This window comes from Bombina bombina, chromosome 1 (genome assembly GCF_027579735.1).
Source record: "Bombina bombina isolate aBomBom1 chromosome 1, aBomBom1.pri, whole genome shotgun sequence".
NCBI lineage: Eukaryota > Metazoa > Chordata > Amphibia > Anura > Bombinatoridae > Bombina > Bombina bombina.
Genome location: NC_069499.1, coordinates 897,274,780 through 897,296,903, shown reverse-complemented (window position 1 = coordinate 897,296,903; position 22,124 = coordinate 897,274,780).

Sequence of the window (22,124 nt, the reverse complement as noted above, 5' to 3'; positions counted from 1 at the left end):
CATTTTGGGCCAGATTACAAGCAGAGCAGTGCTAACTCCACTAGAAGTAAGCTTTTTACGTGCATCAGGGTTGCACTCGTATTACAAATTGAAAATAAAATGTTTTTGCTTGTGCGCTAACCCGATGCACGCAAAAAACAAACTTAGGATATCGCACACGCGTTAACGTATTACCCCATAGAAGTCAATGGAGCAAAGAAAGTGGGGGGAAAACCCTACTCGCATGCAAACCCGATTGCATATTCTCAAGTGCTCTAACCCAACATGAAAATATGAATATTTCACATTCCAATGTTCTTTATATTGCAGAATATGTTCTATTTATTTATATATATATATATATATATATATATATATATATATATATATATATATATATATGTACAAACAAAAAGGTATCAGCGCACATCCATTTTCAAAAGCACAACATATTTTTTGATCTGCTGCAAAAAATTGCCTGCAAATACATCAAGAGACAACTATTCTTTTTAAATAATATTGGGAAGTTAGTCACACAATATTGCCATATTTTCCTTAGCCAGTCACCACTTACAAGGTGCCCCAATTCGACTGGTCCTAACACTAGAGTCCTTTTACCACAGAGGGCTGAATCATTCCTGCTTTTATTCTTCATAATAGAATGAGACTCCCTGGCTTTTTATTCACAACTCTATTACACTGTTATGAGCACACCTGAACTTGGGTGGGGTGCTTAAACCAATGGGAGATGGTCAGTCTCACTGTTCGATGAGGACCAAGTGGGTTTTGTGAAAAATAGGGAGGCTAGGGATAACGTAGGTAAGGTGGTTACCCTTATGGATCATATTAAAGTCACTAACACCACAGCTGTCTTTCTTTCAACAGACGCGGAGAAGGCATTCTACAGGTTAGATTGGACATTTTTACACTCTACATTAATCAAATTTGGCTTACCCACTAAATTTATCTCTCGAATTTTAGCCCTATATTCTAACCCCACGGCACAAGTTAGGGTTAATGGTCTACTGTCGGATGCCTTCGAGATACGCAATGGGACTAGACAGGGCTGCCCATTGTCCCCGTTACTATTTGTGCTTTCCTTGGAATCCCTAGCTGCTAGGCTGCATAATAACCCTAATATAAGAGGAATAGAGATTCAAGATAAATCGTATAAATTGGCCATGTTTGTGGACGATGTTTTAATGACCTTGTCCAACCCAATAGAATCTTTAATAAGGACCCAGGAGAAACTGCTTGAGTATAAGGATGTATCCAATTTTTCAGTCAATCTATCTAAATCAGAGCTATACCCTATAAACGTCCCAGCAGACATTATGAGGGACTTAAAGGCAAATAGTCTGTTTAGAATTAATTGTACAACACTGAAATATTTAGGAATACAGCTAACTTTGGATGAGGACAAATTACGTAAACTTAATTATGGGAGACTTGTCACGGAATTTCAATTATTAACTTTGTGATGGATGCCAAAGAAGAATATATCATGGCTAGGTAGGATCGCAGCTGCAAAAATGACTTTATTGCCAAAGGCGCTATATATCATACAGGCGTTGCTCATACGGGGTATAAATAGAGATATACATAAATTGCAGAAAATATTAAATTCATACATTTGGCAAGGAAAACCACCTAGACTCTCTCAAGGGGTTTTATACGCTCCCAGAGTGGGGGGTGGTCTGGGGGTCCCAAATTTACACTAGTACAAGACTGCAGCATCTCTGGGTAGAGTTGTAGACTGGTGCAGACAGAATACACATTCTCATAAAAAATTGGTTCACCTAGAGGGACAATTACTAAATGTACCACATATGAGTAAGATGTGCTGGACCCCTTTGGCGTCCACAACCCAACTAAATTAGGTAAAAAATACACAATTTTTAATGAGACCTGGTTAAATTGGATGACCTATAGAAATAAATTTCCCAAAATATCCACACAATACTCACCATTGACAACAGTGACATACAATAGAGAATTGGGGGACTTTAGACCTGGGACTAGGAAAAATCAGAGGACGGCAAATAGTCTGAGTAGTCTAAAAGATCTAATACCAATTCACAATATTATGCAGGAGGGTACACTACTGAGTAGACAGGCTCTGAGGGAGCAAGGCTACGGCTATTTCCATACTTGGTTCACCTATCATCAAACTAGACATTATATATATACGCATAAATATAAGAAGGATTTTCTACGACCACTAACAGCATTTGAGACACTATGTCTGAGTATTCCGCACACAAAAAATGGTATAATGTCTACAATCTATAAGTTACTTATAGAAACACACCTCCCACCTAGACCTGCATATGTGCAGAAATGGGAGAGAGAAATGAACATACAGGTATCTATTCCACAGTGGAAATGATGGTCATACTCCACGGCAAAGACTTCACACTCATCCTCGTATTTGGAAACCAACATGAAAATGATAATGAGGTGTTATCTGACCCCTAATAGATTGAAGCATATGTTTAGAAATGCGAGCAATAAGTGTTGGAGAGGATGTGGTCAAGAGGGAACTATGTATCATATCTGGTGGGAGTGTGCACATCTAAGCTCATTCTGGAGGGAAATATACTCAGAAATAGGAAAAGCTACGGGGGTCACAATGGAGTTCTCCCCCACTCTGGTTCTTTTTAATGATCTATCCAGTATTACATGTAAATTAAGGCGTAGTCTAACCCAGATTATGATTAATGCTGCTAAAAAATTGATCCCAAGGTTCTGGAAATCCTCTCGTATACCAACACTAGCAAGCTGGAAGCAACAAGTGGATTTTATAATCAAAATGGAGAGGTACTTTTATTTTTCCACTAAAAGGTTAAATGTGTCTTACGACATTTTTTTTCTTTGGGAACAATATAAATTCGCTATAGAGCGGAACTAGAGGGAGGAGGCTTAAAGTTGTTCTATATTAGAATGAAAGAGAAGTTAGATTAGTGCATCAACTATACATAGGTGCATAGTACGTGAATGAAAATCAATTAATGCCAAACGCTTTGGGTTACATATACACTTATACCTGACCTATACTGAGCTTAGACAGATGAGGCATGAGCTGCAATATATCCCTGGGCTACCATATGAAGGTGCTAATTGACATCTTCGTAATTTTGTCATTGTAAGATTCATATCAAAGTGTATTTTATTTTTGTTGTTGTTTCTCTTATTTTTCTCAAGTTTCTGTTTCTTATCAGAAGTTGCTTAACTTGTATGTCTATAACAGAATGTTTTGTGTTAATAAGATATGCATATTTATCCATAAGAACCACAAGAGCCGCTAGAGACTTGTAAAAAGAACTTTTTATTTTATTTCATTTTATTTGGCTGTGGTCTTACAACATGAATGTATAAAGTACATTGTAATGCTAATATTCTGTATATTTGACGCATGTAAAATAAAAATAAAATATTTAAAAAAAAGAACATCATTCAAGATATCTACTGAGGACAAAGTTTGGATTCTCATAAACAATGTTCTCAGAAAACTGACACCTGCAAACTTGACTGCTGCCATCAGATGCTCCAACAACATTTCCGAGAGACTAAATTCCCAATGCTCGAAAGGCGGTGAGATATTCAAAAGAGATCCTTTGCCATGTCGAGAAAGACAGTGAAATATTCTATTTATATATTTATTTTTTATTTTTTGGGTTTGTTTTGTTTTGTCCTGCTGTATTCTGTATTGTGTTTGTTATGTTTGTTTTATATTTGTAGGTCAAAAATACCAAAAGTATAAGGTTGGAACATTGGGAGGTTTATATTACTCTAAGCAATGTTTAAAGAAAGCATTAAGGTAACTGACATTCGACTATGTTATAGGTTTTTCTTTCTATCATGTATGGTTTTAGCAATACACCCTGCAAGGTGAAATGTAAGCCCAATGAGAGGCTGTTTTTATTTTTTTATTTTTCTTTAATTCAGTAAACACCCTGCGAGGTGAAATGTAAACCCAAATGAGAGGCTGTTTACTAGTCTTGATTTAAAATACACCCTGCAAAGTGAAATGTAAGCCCAATTGAGAGGTTGTGTACTTATACTTTTGGAACATAAATAAAGGGAAAAAAAAAGAAAGAAATATTACAAGTGGCTGATATCAGTGTTTAAAGGCTCACACCATCTTGTATTTCATTCAATGTCTGGAAGGAGAATAAGCAATGAAGGAGAAGTGGTCAAGCTGTCAGAGCCACCAAGAGAGCTGTCAGCTAAACAAAGTGGTTGGGATACATTCAGCTAATCAAAAGAACAGTATAACAAGCAAATCAAAAGGTCAAAGTGGTATGCAAAATTCATTTTTATTCTTAGTATGAAAAATCATTTAAAACAAATGTTTAAACAAGATTTGCAGTCAGAAGACATACCCTTTAAAAGCTACTTATGTATTTTTATTTTGTTATGTTAAATAACCATTTAGAATCAGATATGAATGAGCTTATGCAATGAGAAAGCAATTACTATCTAGAATGTTGTATGGCTAAGATCCTGGATTTCACAAGGTGTACTCCAGTTTTTCTGAGAGCAATTATATTACAGGAAATGTGTACAAAATAAATTATGATAATACAATACAGATTATTTTCCCCACTGCATAAAATTAAACATTTTGGGCCAGATTACAAGCAGAGCAGTGCTAACTCCACTAGAAGTAAGCTTTTTACGTGCATCAGGGTTGCACTCGTATTACAAATTGAAAATAAAATGTTTTTGCTTGTGCGCTAACCCGATGCACGCAAAAAACAAACTTAGGATATCGCACACGCGTTAACGTATTACCCCATAGAAGTCAATGGAGCAAAGAAAGTGGGGGGAAAACCCTACTCGCATGCAAACCCGATTGCATATTCTCAAGTGCTCTAACCCAACATGAAAATATGAATATTTCACATTCCAATGTTCTTTATATTGCAGAATATGTTCTATTTATTCATATATATATATATATATATATATATATATATATGTACAAACAAAAAGGTATCAGCGCACATCCATTTTCAAAAGCACAACATATTTTTTGATCTGCTGCAAAAAATTGCCTGCAAATACATCAAGAGACAACTATTCTTTTTAAATAATATTGGGAAGTTAGTCACACAATATTGCCATATTTTCCTTAGCCAGTCACCACTTACAAGGTGCCCCAATTCGACTGGTCCTAACACTAGAGTCCTTTTACCACAGAGGGCTGAATCATTCCTGCTTTTATTCTTCATAATAGAATGAGACTCCCTGGCTTTTTATTCACAACTCTATTACACTGTTATGAGCACACCTGAACTTGGGTGGGGTGCTTAAACCAATGGGAGATGGTCAGTCTCCCTGGTTATGTTAACTACAAATACAAATTTGTTTTTTTAGCACACCTTACAAAAAGTTTAAATCCACATCTGGGAGTGCTGCCAATATGACCCAGTAATTACACAAACAAAAATGTATCAGCGTACATCCATTTTCAAAAGCACAACATATTTTTTGAACTGCTGCAAAAAATTGCCTGCAAATACATCAAGAGACAACTATTCTTTTTAAATAATATTGGGAACTTAGTCACACAATATGGCCATAACAGTGTAATAGAGTTGTGAATAAAAAGCCAGGGAGTCTCATTCTATTATGAAGAGTAAAAGCAGGAATGATTCAGCCCTCTGTGGCAAAAGGACCTTTAGTGTTAGGACCAGTTGAATTGGGGCACCTTGTAAGTGGTGACTGGCTAAGCAAAATATGGGCATATTGTGTGACTAAGTTCCCAATATTATTTAAAAAGAATAGTTGTCTCTTGATGTATTTGCAGGCAATTTTTTGCAGCAGTTCAAAAAATATGTTGTGCTTTTGAAAATGGATGTGCGCTGATACCTTTTTGTTTGTGTAATTACTGGGTCATATTGGCAGCACTCCCAGATGTGGATTTAAACTTTTTGTAAGGTGTGCTAAAAAAACACATTTTGTATTTGTATTTGTGTATATATATATAAATAAATATATATATATATATATATATATATATATATATATATAATGGTATTTTGGAAAGAATTTATTTGCATATTATGGTGGAAAATAAGTATTTGGTCACCTACAAACAAGCAAGATTTCTGGCTCTCACAGACCTTTATCTTCTTTTTTAAGAGGCTCCTCTGTCCTCCACTCATTACCTGTATTAATGGCACCTGTTTGAACTTGTTATCAGTATAAAAGACACCTGTCCACAACCTCAAACAGTCACACTCCAAACTCCACTATGGTGAAGACCAAAGAGCTGTCGAAGGACACCAGAAGCAAAATTGTAGACCTGCACCAGGCTGGGAAGACTGAATCTGCAATAGGCAAGCAGCTTGGTGTGAAGAAATCAACTGTGGGAGCAATAATTAGAAAATGGAAGACATACAAGACCACTGATAATCTCCCTTGATCTGGGGTTCCACGCAAGATCTCATCCCGTGGGGTCAAAATGATCACAAGAAGGGTGAGCAAACATCCCAGAACCACACAGGGGGACCTAGTGAATGACCTGCAGAGAGCTGGGACCAACGTAACAAAGGCTACCATCAGTAACACACTATGCCGCCAGGGACTCAGATCCTGCAGTGCCAGACGTGTCCCCCTGCTTAAGCCAGTACATGTCCGGGCCCGTCTGAAGTATGCTAGAGAGCATTTGGATGATCCAGAAGCGGATTGGGAGAATGTCATATGGTCAGATGAAACCAAAGTAGAACTGTTTGGTAGAAACACAACTCGTCGTGTTTGGAGGAGAGAGAATGCTGAGTTGCAACCAAAGAACACCATACCTACTGTGAAGCATGGGGGTGGCAACATCATGCTTTGGGGCTGTTTCTCTGCAAAGGGAACAGAATGACTGATCCGTGTACATGAAAGAATGAATGGGGCCATGTATCGTGAGGTTTTGAGTGCAAACCTCCTTCCATCAGCAAGGGCATTGAAGATGAAACGTGGCTGGGTCTTTCAGCATGACAATGATCCCAAACACACCACCCGGGCAACGAAGGAGTGGCTTCGTAAGAAGCGTTTCAAGGTCCTGGAGTGGCCTAGCCAGTCTCCAGATCTCAACCCCATAGAAAACCTTTGGAGGGAGTTGAAAGTCTGTGTTGCCCAGTGACAGCCCCAAAATATCACTGCTCTAGAGGAGTTCTACATGCAGGAATGGGACAACATACCAGCAACAGTGTGTGACAACCTTGTGAAGACTTACAGAAAACGTTCGACCTCTGTCATTGCCAACAAAGGATATATAACAAAGTATTGAGATGAACTTTTGATATTGACCAAATACTTATTTTCCACCATAATTTGCAAATAAATTCTTTCCAAATCAGACAATGTGATTGTCTGGATTTGTTTCCACATTTTGTATCTCATAGTTGAGGTATACCTATGATGAAAATTACAGGCCTCTCTCATCTTCTTAAGTGGGAGAACTTGCACAATTGGTGGCTGACTAAATACTTTTTTGCCCCACTGTATATATTTATTACTTAACCCCTTAGTGACCGAGGACGTGCAGGGTACGTCCGAAAAAAAAGGCAGTTAACACCTGAGGACGTACCCTGCACGTCCTAGGCTAAAGTGAGTGCTGGAAGCGATCAAGATCACTTCCAGACACTATTACTGTACTGCAGGGATGCCTCGATGTCCAGGCATCCCTGCAGTATTGTTCCAGAGTGCCGGGACCGGATTGATCACTCCCCCTTGAGTGATCACTTCCGGTTTTGCTCCATGTGGAGCCCGGCAGTGCAGCAGAGCATCGGAAGCAATTCGACACGCTTCCGATGCTCTGCTAGTGTGCTAAGTGCCTCGGTGGGTCGAGGCATTTAGTTAGGCTATGTATATATATATAAAAAAAACATAATAAATAAATAAAAAGCCCCTATATAGCGCCCCCTCCCCCACGAGGCTTCCAAAATGGCGATGCCCAGTGCATCATGGGGCCTCTGGGGGTGTCCCTAGCCTGCCTCATCATAGGGGCAAGCTAGGGTCACCCAATCTGAGCCTTCCCACACAAAAAAAAAAAATCTCCCATTTGTCTGATCAAGTCAATATTTGTAAATATTGACTCTGATCAGTGTGGATCTCCCTCCCTCTCCTCACTTGTGATTTTGTTGGAGAGAGAGAGAGACCTTTATTTAGCAGAGAGAGATTTATTTATTTTATTTGTTAAAAATTTTAAAATCCAAAGGCTCTTTTCAGAGCCATTAACCCCTAGCTTGCCAGTGATCACTATAAATCACTGGCAGTAGCAAAGCTGCACTTTTTTGCTGTCTGTGCATTCCTGCTTTTATTCTTCATAATAGAATGAGACTCCCTGGCTTTTTATTCACAACTCTATTACACTGTTATGAGCACACCTGAACTTGGGTGGGGTGCTTAAACAAATGGTAGATGGTCAGTCTCCCTGGTTATGTTAAATACAAATACAAAATGTGTTTTTTTAGCACACCTTATAAAAAAGTTTAAATCCACATCTGGGAGTGCTGCCAATATGACCCAGTAATTACACAAACAAAAAGGTATCAGTGCACATCCATTTTCAAAAGCACAACATATTTTTTGAACTGCTGCAAAAAATTGCCTGCAAATACATCAAGAGACAACTATTCTTTTTAAATAATACCTGGAGTAAAGGTGTATAAGCTCTGTGAGAGCGAGACTTGGTAATTTTCTGGAGCATTCACTCAGGGTATTGTTCCACTCATTAATGAAGTCAAGGTCATCCATTTGGAATGTTGAAAACTTATTAAGTCTCAATCCCCATGGTACAAGATACTTCACTAGATATGTTTCCAGGGCCCTTTTGTCCCACCAGATTTTGTACTCCTTCAGGAGAGTTTTTTCCATACATAAGAAAGTCTCACTAATGGTTAAAGTTTATTTTTGTTTAACGAAAGTATCATCTAAAGACAGTCTTTCAATGTCCGTATCAGTCAACGGTTTTAGTGAATACAAATTTATTGTCTCCATTACTTATTATTAATGTGACTTCCGATTAATAATAATTAACCCCTCAATTAAGTACTTCAAAAATAGGGGGCCCACTACAGCAGCGTATCTAATGCTGAGCCACAAGGAGAAAAATAGCAATAGCAATTAAGAAATTCAAGTAAAAACAAACATTCTCCTTTATGTGGCTGCTAGGCGTCAATCACAATATATATCCATTAATAAAGATGTATAGAGAGGGTGAGAGAAGCGCAACACAGATGATCTAAGTGTAGATTAAAAACTTATTTGATGATTCAGCCCCATATACTTAATACAGGCTACTCACGAGATAGTAGATAAAAAACAGGCACAAATAGTAAAGATGTATCCTCATGTAAGGTCCAATTAATAATGATATCTGTGACTGTAGACTTTTTTATTATTGTTCAAAACAAAAACTTTAACTGTGTATTTTACAAGCAAGCCGGCTACAGCAGGTGGAACCTAAATAATGTGAAGACACCTTGCCTAGCCGTGGGGCAATGTTATTTCAATACAAGCCAGTTAAAGGTAAAACATTTAATAAAATATATAAAAACCCCTTGGCTATATAGAGCTTTGCGTGCCAAACCTCTGGGAGACCAGCCACCAAGGGACATCATAGTCAGAGTGACAAGCTACCCGATAAAAGAAAATATAATGAAAAAGGCTAGAGAGAAGCATCCTATAACATACAAATCGGATAAACTGCAAATTTTTGAAGACTTGACACCACTAACTCTCCAAAAAAGAAGGGATTTTTGCCCTCTTACAAGTAAATTAAGATAGCACAATATTCCTTACAGGTGGGGCCATCCCTTTAACCTGCAGATCATGTGGAAAGGAAGAAGGTGGGTCTGTAATAATCCAGAAGATTTTGGAAGAATATGCACAGACCTGGAAATAACACCCCCTTCCTTGCAAGACCTCACCCCAGCCTCTTCCACTAAAGTTGGTCCGGCTCTGCCGCCTCTCCCACAGAGGCTGGAATGGCAGAAACACCAAGCGAAGAATTCAGCTACAAGAGATCCTAAAATGCACAAGCATTTGATTGACGAACGATGACCCTCTAACAGAGGTCTAAGTATATATGTTATGTAACTTTTCTTGGTGATATGCCTTGCCCTTTCTTTCTTTCTTGCAGTTCAAGTTTGATTCGGTCCTGACCGTATACCAGCATAACTAACTTTAAAGTTAAGATAACTCATTCTGTTAATGTTTAAACTGTTTAGAATACTAATATCTGTTTTAGTTAACATAAAGATAACATTGTTTGCCAAGTCGTGATTGTTGCCCGAAGGGGATCCTTTTCCCCTACCCTCAGAATTACCTTATTAGGTTTTCCTATGTGCACCAGTTGTGTACTACACATGTTCTGTTATTTTATGAGTTTTATTTATGTTATTTTAGCTCTACAGGCTCCCCAAGGAGAGAATCAGGTAATGCTGAATGTTTCTTTGATGGTTTTAGTGTATACTTTGCAACATGTAACATATCTCTGGTTCACATTCACCGCAATAAGATGACAACACACACCTCACAGAATGTACAAGTAATTACTCAGAACGTGAAGGGTTTCAATTGTCCCAACAAAAGAGCTATGGGTATTCAGGACCTTAGAAAGAGAGGGGGGGAGATTTTAATGCTACAAGAGACGCATTTCAAAGCACACAAAATACCAAAGTACTTCTCTAGTCACTACACGCAACACTTCCACAGCACTAATGAAACAAAAAAAATAAATGGAGTTAGTATTCTGTTGCACAGATCTTTACCCTTTCAACTTATCAAACTGGACAAAGATAGGGAGGGCAGATATCTAGGAATATCGGGCTTGCTATTTGGGAGGCCGATCACCCTGATTAATGTATATGCCCCCAATCAAAGACAAGGTGTTTTCATATCAACCATCACTAACAAAATCATAGACCTAACCAAAGGGCCACTTATAATGGCAGGAGACCTGAACGCAACCCTAAATCCAGATATAGATTGCTCCAACCCTTCACTGCGTAGAAATTCAAAAGACCTCCGATCTATCTGGAATAGCCTTAAAATACTCACCCTTCATGATGTATGGAGGTATTCACACCCTAATACTAGAGACTATACATTTTTCTCCAACCCACAAAAAATAATTGTAGAATAGACTATATCCTGGTGGATCATCTAGCTCTATCATTAGTCAAACATGCTAACATCAGCCATACCTCTTGGTCAGATCACTCTATGGTGAACTGTCTATTACACTGGCCGTCGATTCCCCTAAAGCCATTTCACTGGAGATTGGACGACTCTTTGTTACTAGATCCAATTCTAGTGGAAAAGTGCACAAACCAATTAGACTCCTACTTTACAATAAATAGCATCCCCGAAACTAGTAAGGCTATAGTCTGGGAAACACATAAGGCTTATATTAGGGGGGAATTTATTAAAATGAAAGCCCAGAAACTGAAGCAGCAGTCTACTATCTATAAAAAGTTAGCACAAGAGGTCTCAGAGGCAGATTTTTAATTGAAACTCAATCCCTCAGACGCATCCTTATTAGCCAATCTGCATGATAAGCGCAACAAACTAAATGATCTTCTCCAGATTGAATCCCAAAGACTCCAGCTATTTCTAAAACAAAAATACTATACCGAAGGTAACAAAGCAGGCAAAATGCTAGCCAGAGCCCTTAAAAAGCAAAAAAACCAAAACTTTTATACATTCCCTTGTCTCTGAGAAAGGAAACAACTTAGAGGATACAAAATCGATAGGTAAGGCATTCCACTCTTTTTACCACAAATTATACAATCTCTTCCCTAAAAGATCACAGCTTATGCATAATCTGAAATGTGAAGAATACCTAAAAGACATCCCTCTGCCCAAACTGAAACAAGCAGACATTGAGATACTAGAAGCTCATATCACAAACACAGAAATAATTGAAGTCATCCGGGAAATGAAACCTGATAAAGCCCCTGGACCTGACGGTCTATCTAACCGCTACTACAAAACATTTGCCAAACAACTTATCCCTCACTTGTTAAATCTATTTAATGACATCACAGTTTCAAGCCAATTTCTAGACACAATGCTACAAGCCCATATCTCAGTACTCCCAAAGCCCGGTAAACCTCCAGATAGACCTGCCAATTTTAGGCCCATTTCATTGCTCAATGTAGATATGAAGCTGTTTGCCAAGATTTTGGATAACAGAATAAATACATTTCTGCCTGACCTGGTACATGGTGACCAGGTCGGTTTTGTTCCAAGGAGGGAAGCTAAAGATAATATTAACAAGACTCTTAACCTTCTAGACTTCCTTAAACATTCCAATACACCCTCAATATACCTCTCAACTGACGCGGAGAAAGCGTTTGATCGCTTAGATTGGACCTTTCTCCTGGCCACACTTCACAAATTTGGATTCCCCATGAAATTAATACAGCAAATTCAGGCCCTGTACCTCAATCCTTCAGCTTAGGTGTTAGTCAATGGCACCCTTTCAGATCCCTTTGAAATTCGTAATGGCACGAGGCAGGGTTGCCCCCTATCTCCCCTCCTGTTTGTACTATCTCTAGAACCATTGGCTGTTAAAATAAGAAACACCTTACAAATCAAGGGTATCAATATCTTAGACCACGAGTACAAGCTGGCCATGTTCGCGGACAATGTCCTAATGACCCTGTCGTCACCGCTCACATCCCTTCGGGCAGTACAGACTGAACTGGAGAAATATGGGGCAGTTTCGAATTTTTTAGTTAATAACTTGAAGTCCGAGATATATCCCATTAATTTAAACGAAAAAGACCTTACCACCATTAAACAGAATTTCCCATTTAAAATTCAGGTAAAGGCCTTGCGCTATTTAGGTATACACATCACCTCAAATTTAGAAAACCTACGCAAATTGAATTACGGTCGACTCCAGGAGGAGTTTCAAGTTTTAGTCTCTGCATGGCTCCCAAAACATATATCATGGTTGGGAAGAATAGCGGCAGCTAAAATGATGTTGCTAGCAAAAGCCTTATATGTGATGCAAGCCCTCCAAATCCCAGGTGTAGATACAGATATCCGTAAATTGCAAAATATCATGAATGCGTATATATGGCATAGAAAACCACCCAGATTAGCAAAAAATACCTTATACTCACGTAGAGAAGAAGGAGGCCTGGGGGTACCTTGCCTTCAGGCATATAAGAAGGCAATATCCTTAAACAAAGTGGCGGAGTGGTGTAGGCAGGGTCCAGGCTCTTATAAGATAAATATCCAACTAGAATCGCAACTGTTAAAAGTCACACAAATAGGTAGAATGTGTTGGACCCCTCAGAATCTGTCTTCGCCATTACTAGAACTTTATCCGAATATAAGGGAGACATGGCTGTGTTGGATCGCAATGCGCGACAAGCTGAACATTATCTCCACGACATATTCACCTTTGACCACTCTCTTATTCAATAAAGAACTCCCCATTGAACAAAAAGGGATAACAAAGCAGGCTACACACACCCTAGGCATGTCAGACTTTCTCCCAGTTTGTGCGATGGTGGAGGGAGGGAAAATAACACCTAGGCAGACATTAGTGGAGAAAGGCTTTAACGAATTTAAACCATGGTTGCTTTACCACCAAGCCAGGCACTATATACTCTCACACAGAAGAAAAGCAGACATGTTGAGGCAGTTGACTCCATTTGAAAACATTTGCACTTCACAACATCACCCAAAAAAAGTGATATCACTGATGTATGGGCTTGTTCTTAGGTCTACCCTTCCACCCAGGCCCGCCTATGTTCAAAAATGGGAGAGGGAGCTGAATGCTACCTTCTCCAACAAGACTTGGATGTCCTGGTTTCGGACTACAGCCAAATCGGGTCATTCAGCAGCAGTTCTAGAAACTAACACTAAATTGCTCACTAGGTGGTATTTAACCCCTGCTAAACTAAAACACATGTTCCAGAATGCAAATGGTAGATGCTGGAGGGGATGTGGTCTGGAAGGCACTATGCTCCATGTCTGGTGGAGTTGTGAAAGCCTGCGCCCATTCTGGGTAGAAGTTCATAGACAAGCATGTTTGGCAATTGGCACACAATTATGTCTCACCCCAGAAAGGATTTTGTTTAATGCAAACTTGGATATCCCATGTAAAATTAGAAGACACTTATATCAAATCATGATCAATGCAGCGAAAAAAACTCATCCCCAAAAATTGGAAATCCCCTCACATCCCATCTTTAGCAGAATGGATAGCAATGGTAAAGAGCACACTTACTGTAGAAAAGCTCCACTACTTTAGGATAGGGAACATACACCTCTATCATGATATGATCTTTCTTTGGGAGCAGTATCTAAATGCCAATTGATTTAACAACAATAAAAATGATATAGGTAACTATATGTATAGGTTAAGAATGGTATCTCTTCTTGTGGGTGTTTATTCTGTTGCCCCTTTCCCACATTTGTGTATATATTTTCATTAAAGGTCTGTTTATGGTAGAAATAATACGTTGACAACAAAGGACATTCTATGTAAGCCCCTACCTGGATCCCCCCTTGCCAAGTTGAATCTCATTGCAAGCTTGTCATGGACAGTTCGAAGAAACAATTTGCACATAGAAAAAACTTGTTGCTCATAGCAGCGCCTATGAGCTTTACCTGCCTTATTGTATAATTTTTCTTTCTTTTTTGTTCGTTTTGTTAATTGTTGTTATTCTTTTTGTAAAAACTCAATAAATATGAATATATATAAAAAAAAAAAAAAAAAAAAAAAAAAAACCCTTGGCTATACTGATGCTAGCAACACACTGCCAGCAAACAGAGCTTCACAGGGAATTAATACATTTTTTAAAATGTTAAAAACTCACACTTAACGCACGTTTCTTTCCTTAAAGGGACATAATACTCATATGCTAAATCACTTGAAACTGATGCAGTATAACTATAAAAATCTGACAGGAAAATATCACCTGAGCATCACTATGTAAAAAAGGAAGATATTTTACCTCACAATTTCCTCAGCTCAGCAGAGTAAGTCCTGTGTAAAAAGTTATACTCAGCTGCTCCCAGCTACAGGTAAAAATTAAAAAAAAATATGAAGAAATGAACAGCAGCCAATCAGCATCAGCAGTGCTGAGGTCATGAACTCTTACTGTGATCTCATGAGATTTGACTTAACTCTCATGAGATTTCATAGTAAGCTTCCTTTACCTGATTGGTGAAATAATATGAGAGTTCACGAGGCTCATCCTTTCAGCTGTACCAGAACAGACACACTAAAATGCTGCTTAGAAATCCTTTACAATGGGAGGTGGCTACTGAGGAACTTTTGAGGTAAAATATCTTTCTTTTTTACATAGAGATGTTCAGGTGATATTTTCTAGTCAGCTTTTTACAGCTATGCTGCAGCACTTTAAAGTGTTTAAACATTTGGGTATTATGGCCCTTTAAGCATAGGAAAATTTTTCAAGTGTATGAACACTTACCGGTATTTCTGCCTTATAAAGCCCATAACTGGATGTGGGGGTAAGGCTAGATGGAAGGTTCTGATTGGATTGTTTAATATCCAATGAGATGCTCTTTTTTACGGTGAATATAGTTAATATTATCTTTTCTAGGCTTATGATGCTAATTCATTACAATATTATTATTTTTTTACCAAGCTAAGATAAAAATACTAATTCATGTTTAACAGATAAAAAACATTAGTTATTAGCACAAATAACGCTATGTTAGAAATATACCAGTTATGAATTGAAGAATTAATTCCTATCAAAGAGGTTAGAAAACCGGTTAGTTTCCACAAACAATACTATGTTATTAATAGAGACTAGGTATTAGCAGCACTTCCCATTTTGTATAATGCAAATAACCAATGTTGATAATTAAATTACATCCGTAGAGTTTCTAGGCAAAGTAATAGCGGTCTGTCTAGAGATAACATACATTTTGACAGGCATACAGGAGATGGATTTCGAGAGGTACACCTTAACAATTAAATAATAATATATATATATATATATAAAAACGATCTATATAGAGATGTCCTAAAAAAATATTATAACGTTTAAATCAGCAGAAGTTAAAAAAGATCTATTTCAATATAGCTTACATAATAACAAATTTAGAAGACATTTAAATATGTTTCCAAAACAGTATTCATTAAAGTAAAAAGTTACAAAAATTACAGAATAACATCTAAAATTCTTTGAGAGAGCAAATATATAAAATCTACTCTGGAATGTGTAAATTAAAATTAAAAATTTAGAATAGACAACCCATGAACCACTTTATAAAATAATACGATTAAGGTAAAAATTATGCACCATAAGATACTTTGGATGATATCAGATTATTGCACATTAATAAATAGGGCCTAATCTTAGGTTAATATATGAAGAAGTAAATTTAAATCCATTTATATTTAAGGAGCTTTTTGTCATGTGAAAAATGCTTGGATATCAAGGTCCACATTTAGACCCTTTGGTTGTAGACTATTTAATGTCTTGTTCCAATAAGTTTCCTGTTTTCTCAATTTAAGAAGTTTATTGGTATTCCATTTATCAATGGGTATCCATTCTACAATTTTAATCTCTAAGATTGGATCTTGTTTATGAAATAGTTTAAAATGGGCTGGTACACTGTAAGTCTCCAATCCATTCTCTTTATTGTTGAGATGCTCTCTAAATCTATATTTTATTTTTCTCTTTGTTCTACCAATATAGATAAGATTGCATGAACAGGATAATTGGTATACTACATGTGTTGTTATGCAAGTACATCTATTTTTAAAACTAAACTCTCTGCTTTTATTGTAATTCTAAAATTTGGTCTGTTTTTTTACTGATGTGAGGGCACATTACACAATTCTTTACTTTGCAACCATAGAGACCAGGTGCCTTTCCAAACCAGTGGATACTGTTTTCTTTAGCTTTGTTTTTTAATTTTGTTGTTGCTAGATGGTTCTTTATATCTCTATTTTTTCTGAAACAAACTTCAGGAGATGGGCCTAATATATTTTTTTGTAAACTGGGTCTAATAATAGCACTTGCCAGTGTTTATTTAAAATACTTGAAATATTAAGTGGGACACGCAACAATATCTAATCAAGCCCCATAGACATAATTAGAACCAATGCAATAAAGTGTCAGCTGATGCGGTCAAAGTTATTGATTTGGTAAAAAGACCCAATAATAGTAATTAATAATGGGGGGTGCTCACTGACTCATAAGTAACAGAAAAAATGCCAAGAAAAAATGACAGTAATAGAGCACTCACAAGAAATCTATCATAATTGTAAAGTAGAGGCTGTCCAAAGTGAGGGTATTTTTAAAACTTAACATTTATTGAGATACAATAAAAATAGATAAACACAAACTACTAGTGTAGATATAAATAAAACGTAGATTAAAAATAATCAACAAGCTAGCTTATCCACACAAACCCCTATCCGTACTAATCAATGATAGGGAGCAAATTATCTATATCGCAATGTAGTGCTGGGCGGAGTAAGTACAAGTACAACTAACTAAAAAAGAGGATTGACCTCAACACAAATACTCTATCTATGTGCAATACTGGAACAGTATTAGACTGCCAAAGCAATGAACTCCTGATGATTAGTGCATCTATTCACAATTAATACAAGACCCTGTATAAAGTGGCAAGGGGAATGGCAAAGGGATAGCTGAGCTATAATAAGCGCCTGATGCGCATTTCACCAGTCATGGCTTTCTCAAAGGCTAACCCGACTTGCGGGAGCCCCACTGTCTAAGTAGCGATAACCAACCAATCAGGGGTGAGAATTTGCTCACACCCCTGTGGGAACCAATTCTATACGTCCTCCTATCATTGGATAGATGTTTGTCACAAGGTCACTACGTGGTATGATGCTGAGGTGGGAGTGTGAGGGGACGTGGATGATCATGACAAGAAACACGGACAAAAATTCCTAGAGATGATATATACACACTATCATTTGCTGAAGTACATAAACTCAAGATAAAGATATGTGGAATATCATATGTAATTAATGGATACTACCAAATTATAACACAAATTGGTTATATGATATCTCATAAGGATTTTCTGTCTATAAAAGGGGTATGACAATAATAGCAAGCCATATATTGCATCAGATTTTCGAAAACGTTTAGAAGTAAATAAGGGAAGTATGGTAATACCAAGAACACGGATAAATATTAAATGATTAGTATGTCAAGATTGCCTCTGTACCCAATAATGAGGGTTAGCATTTGTACACTAGACATCGTCAATACCCAATATAAGACATGAATTATAGTCTCGACTCAAAACAGATGAGATAGATGTCAAATATTGTCAATGTTTATTATTACTCAGCAAGTCTAACTATTCTTTTATATTAAACCAACATCATAAGTCTGGTTGTTGAATGACATAGCAGGAAGACAGTAATAACGTATTTGCTGATATACAAAGTAGACAATATCTGACAGGTATAGTGTACACAAATTTCAATTTCTCCAAGATTGTCTGTTAATAATCTGTATCATGACAATTATGAAGACCAAAAAATAAAATGGTTAATCGGTTATCTATGTGTAGCATCTTTATTATTTATTGGTAAAATGTACGTAACATCTTTGTTGTCAGAGCATGTAATATAGTGAATCCATGGTGTTAACCACTACATTAAATGGTACATACATTAGGCTATTTTAAGTTTCAAGTGCTAAGGATTGTCTTCTATTAACAACATGGATCCCCATAGCTCCCATAGATAGTAATTAGTTATATTAATTAATCACTAGTGAGTTAAAGGGACAGTCTACACCAGAATTGTTATTGTTTTAAAAGATAGATAATCCCTTTATTACCCATTTCCCAGTTTTGCATAACCAACACAGTTATAATAATATACTTTTAACCTCTGTGATTATGTTGTATCTAAGCCTCTGCAAACTGCCCCTTTTTTCAGTTCTTTTGACAGACTTGCAGTTTAGCCAATCAGTGCCTGCTCCCAGATTACTTCACATGCACGAGCACAGTGTTATTTATATGAAATATGTGAACTAACACCCTCTAGTGGTGAAAAACTGTTAAAATGCAATCTGAAAGAGGTGGGCTTCAAGGTCTAAGAAATTAGCATATGAACCTCCTAGGTTAAGCTTTCAACTAAGAATACCAAGAGAACAAAGCAAAATTGGTGCTAAAAGTAAATTGGAACATTGTTTAAAATTACATGCTCTATCTGAATCATGAAAGTTTATTTTGGCCTAGACTGTCCCTTTAAGTACAAATTCAGACATGGGGGATAGGACTAGTATCAAAAACATAAGATTCAATTGTAAGAAAGTATACATTTCCTTAATGAGTAGTATACAATTGAAGATTGAAGAGATCCATATTTAATGCAGATTAAATATAGCCTTAGAGAATGCATTGTATAAAATGATGATCTGAATATCCATTACAGGAAAGAACCATATCCATCCTGTTCATTAAGTCCCATTGGTGTTAATGTATTTAACCAGAATATCCATCTACATTCGGCTTGAAGTAACATGGTTTCAATGTTTCCACCTCTAATGCTGGGTTTAATTACCTGTAGAACAGACACCTTCAAATCAGGTTTGATTCCATGGTACTTGAGGTAGTGCCTAGCCACTGGTGTACGTTTTTTATTTTTGTTATTGTCAATTATGCAGTTTTTAATACTATTAGTATGTTCCCCAAGTCTAGTGCGTAGTTTGCGTGTAGTTATCCCTATATACCTTTTGTCACAAACGCACAAAAGGCAATAAACAACATTTTTAGTTCTGCAATTTGGAAATCCAAGCATCCTTTTTATGCTGCCAGTTAGAGTAACAAATTCTCTTTCATTGTAAATGTATCTGCAGAAACTACAGGAGTCACATATGTTTTTAGTGCTCTGATTTTTTCTAGTAAAATGACTTTTGACTAATTTATTGCCAATAGTGGGGGCTCTCCTCCAGCAGGTATTATTTTTTTCACCAATGATTTGAGATAGATCTTGATCAGATTTCAAAATGCTGCAATGTCTATTCAGAATGTTACTTATACATTGATGATCAGCATTAAAAGTTGTAACAAATCTTATTTGATTGTAGGTATTCTTCGGTTTCTTTTTTGGAATCAGCAATTGGTCTCTGGGAGTTCTCTTAGCTCTCTGATATGCCCTCCGAATTACCCTATGGGTATAACTTCTTGCTATCAAACGTGATTTTAGTTCTTTGGCCCTTTGATTAAAGACAGTGAAGTCTGTACTGTTCCTTCGGAGTCTAAGGAATTCTCCTGTTGGAATAGCCTTTTTGGTTTTGGAGGTGTTTCCTTCCTATAAAGGTATGTTTTTAGTTGATTTTCATTTTTGACTAAGTCTAAAAATTCCACTCTTTCTTTACTCAAATTGAAAGTGAGTTTAAGATTCATTTTGTTTTGGTTCAAGATGTTTATGAATTCCTTAAATAAATCCTCACTGCCTGTCTATATAATGAACAGGTCATCTATATACCTGCACCATAGACTAATATGTCTTGTATATAACGACATATTTTCATGAAATGCATGTTCCCTTTCCCACCAGCCCAGATAGATATTGGCATATGTGGGTGCGCACGATGACCCCATTGCGGTGCCTTGGATTTGCAGGTAAAAGTTGATTTTGAAGACAAAATAATTGTGTTTCAAAACGAAACTCAGTAAATTTACAATAAATTAATTACGATCTGATTTATCAGTGGACTGCATACTAAGAAAATACTGCTTCACATCCAAGATTATGTTTAATCAATGTGTATAGTGATTCTACATCACATGTAATAAGTGATGCATCCTGTTCCACTGATAACTCATTGATTTTGCTCAGAATATCCATCGTGTCCCTGGTGAACGATGGTAGGGACCCTCAAATATAGGTCCAGAAATCTACTGGCCTGTTCACATAAACTATTAATGCTGGATACAATAGGTCTACCTGGTGGTTTTGTTTTATTCTTATGAATTTTTGTAGAAGGTACAGAGTAGCCACTCTGGGGGCTTTGACTTGAAGAAAATGCCACTCTTTCTGACTGATTATGTCACCAAGCTTGGCATTGTCTATAAGTTTGTTATATTCATTTAAGAAATGAGTAGTTGGATTTGAAAATAAATGTTTATAACATTTCTTATAATTCAATTGTCTTTTAGCCTCCAAGATATAATCCTCTTTATCCCAAATTACAATATTCCCACCCTTGTCCGAGGGTTTCACCAGTATATCCTCCCATGAGTTAATTTATTTAAGAGAATCAGCTTCACTGTTACTGATGTTAGATGTTTTTGTCTCTCTCATCTTCAAAAAATCCTTCATCACCATTTTAAGAAAAACCTCAATTAAGGGGGGTCATGTATTGGGATTTGAGTTTAATCTTTTTATCCAGAAAAGTTTCTATTTCTGGAGAATCGTATTCCTCACTCTCATTCCACAATTCCACAAGGGTATCCAAGACACATAGGTCCTCAGTAGTACTATCATTATGTGTGTGGTAGATTTTCCTAAGGGCTGATTTTCTACAGAATAAGTGAAGGTCCTTTATTAGTTCAAATTTATCAAAGGGAGGGGTTGGAGAAAAGGACAAACCTTTGGATAGAATCAATTCATGGGCTGGAGTAAGGGTTCTTTTAGAGAGATTAATTACTTGTAGTTTATCAGTGGGTTCTTCTACCATTTGGGTCGTTTGCCCCAATCCTCCCTTCTCCTGTACCCATTGTCTGTTCTGTAGCCCCATCTGGATCGGTCCCTTAGAGTCCTGTTTCCACCCCTTACCCCTTCTTGTCGGTCTGTTGTATCTCTTTCGAAATGATCCGTAATTCTGCCTAAAAAAATATTTCCACTTGGTTTATTACTGTTATTCTCAGAGTCACTATCTTCTACCGCTGATGATTCACAGTCAGATTGGTGAGTATTTTGCGGTGGTGGAAGTCTATTCACCGGTCTTCATCTAATTTGTTTGTCATCCCAAGTGAAAATTTTGCCTTTTTCAAAATCTTTTAGGTCATGTCTCATTTTGGAACATTTGGTTTGAATTTATTTCTCCCTCTTATCAAGATCATTATGCATTTCTTTGTAGGCTTGTTTAAATTTCTCTAAGTTCTCAAATTTCTGTAGTTTCACTTTCAAGTTATAGCCA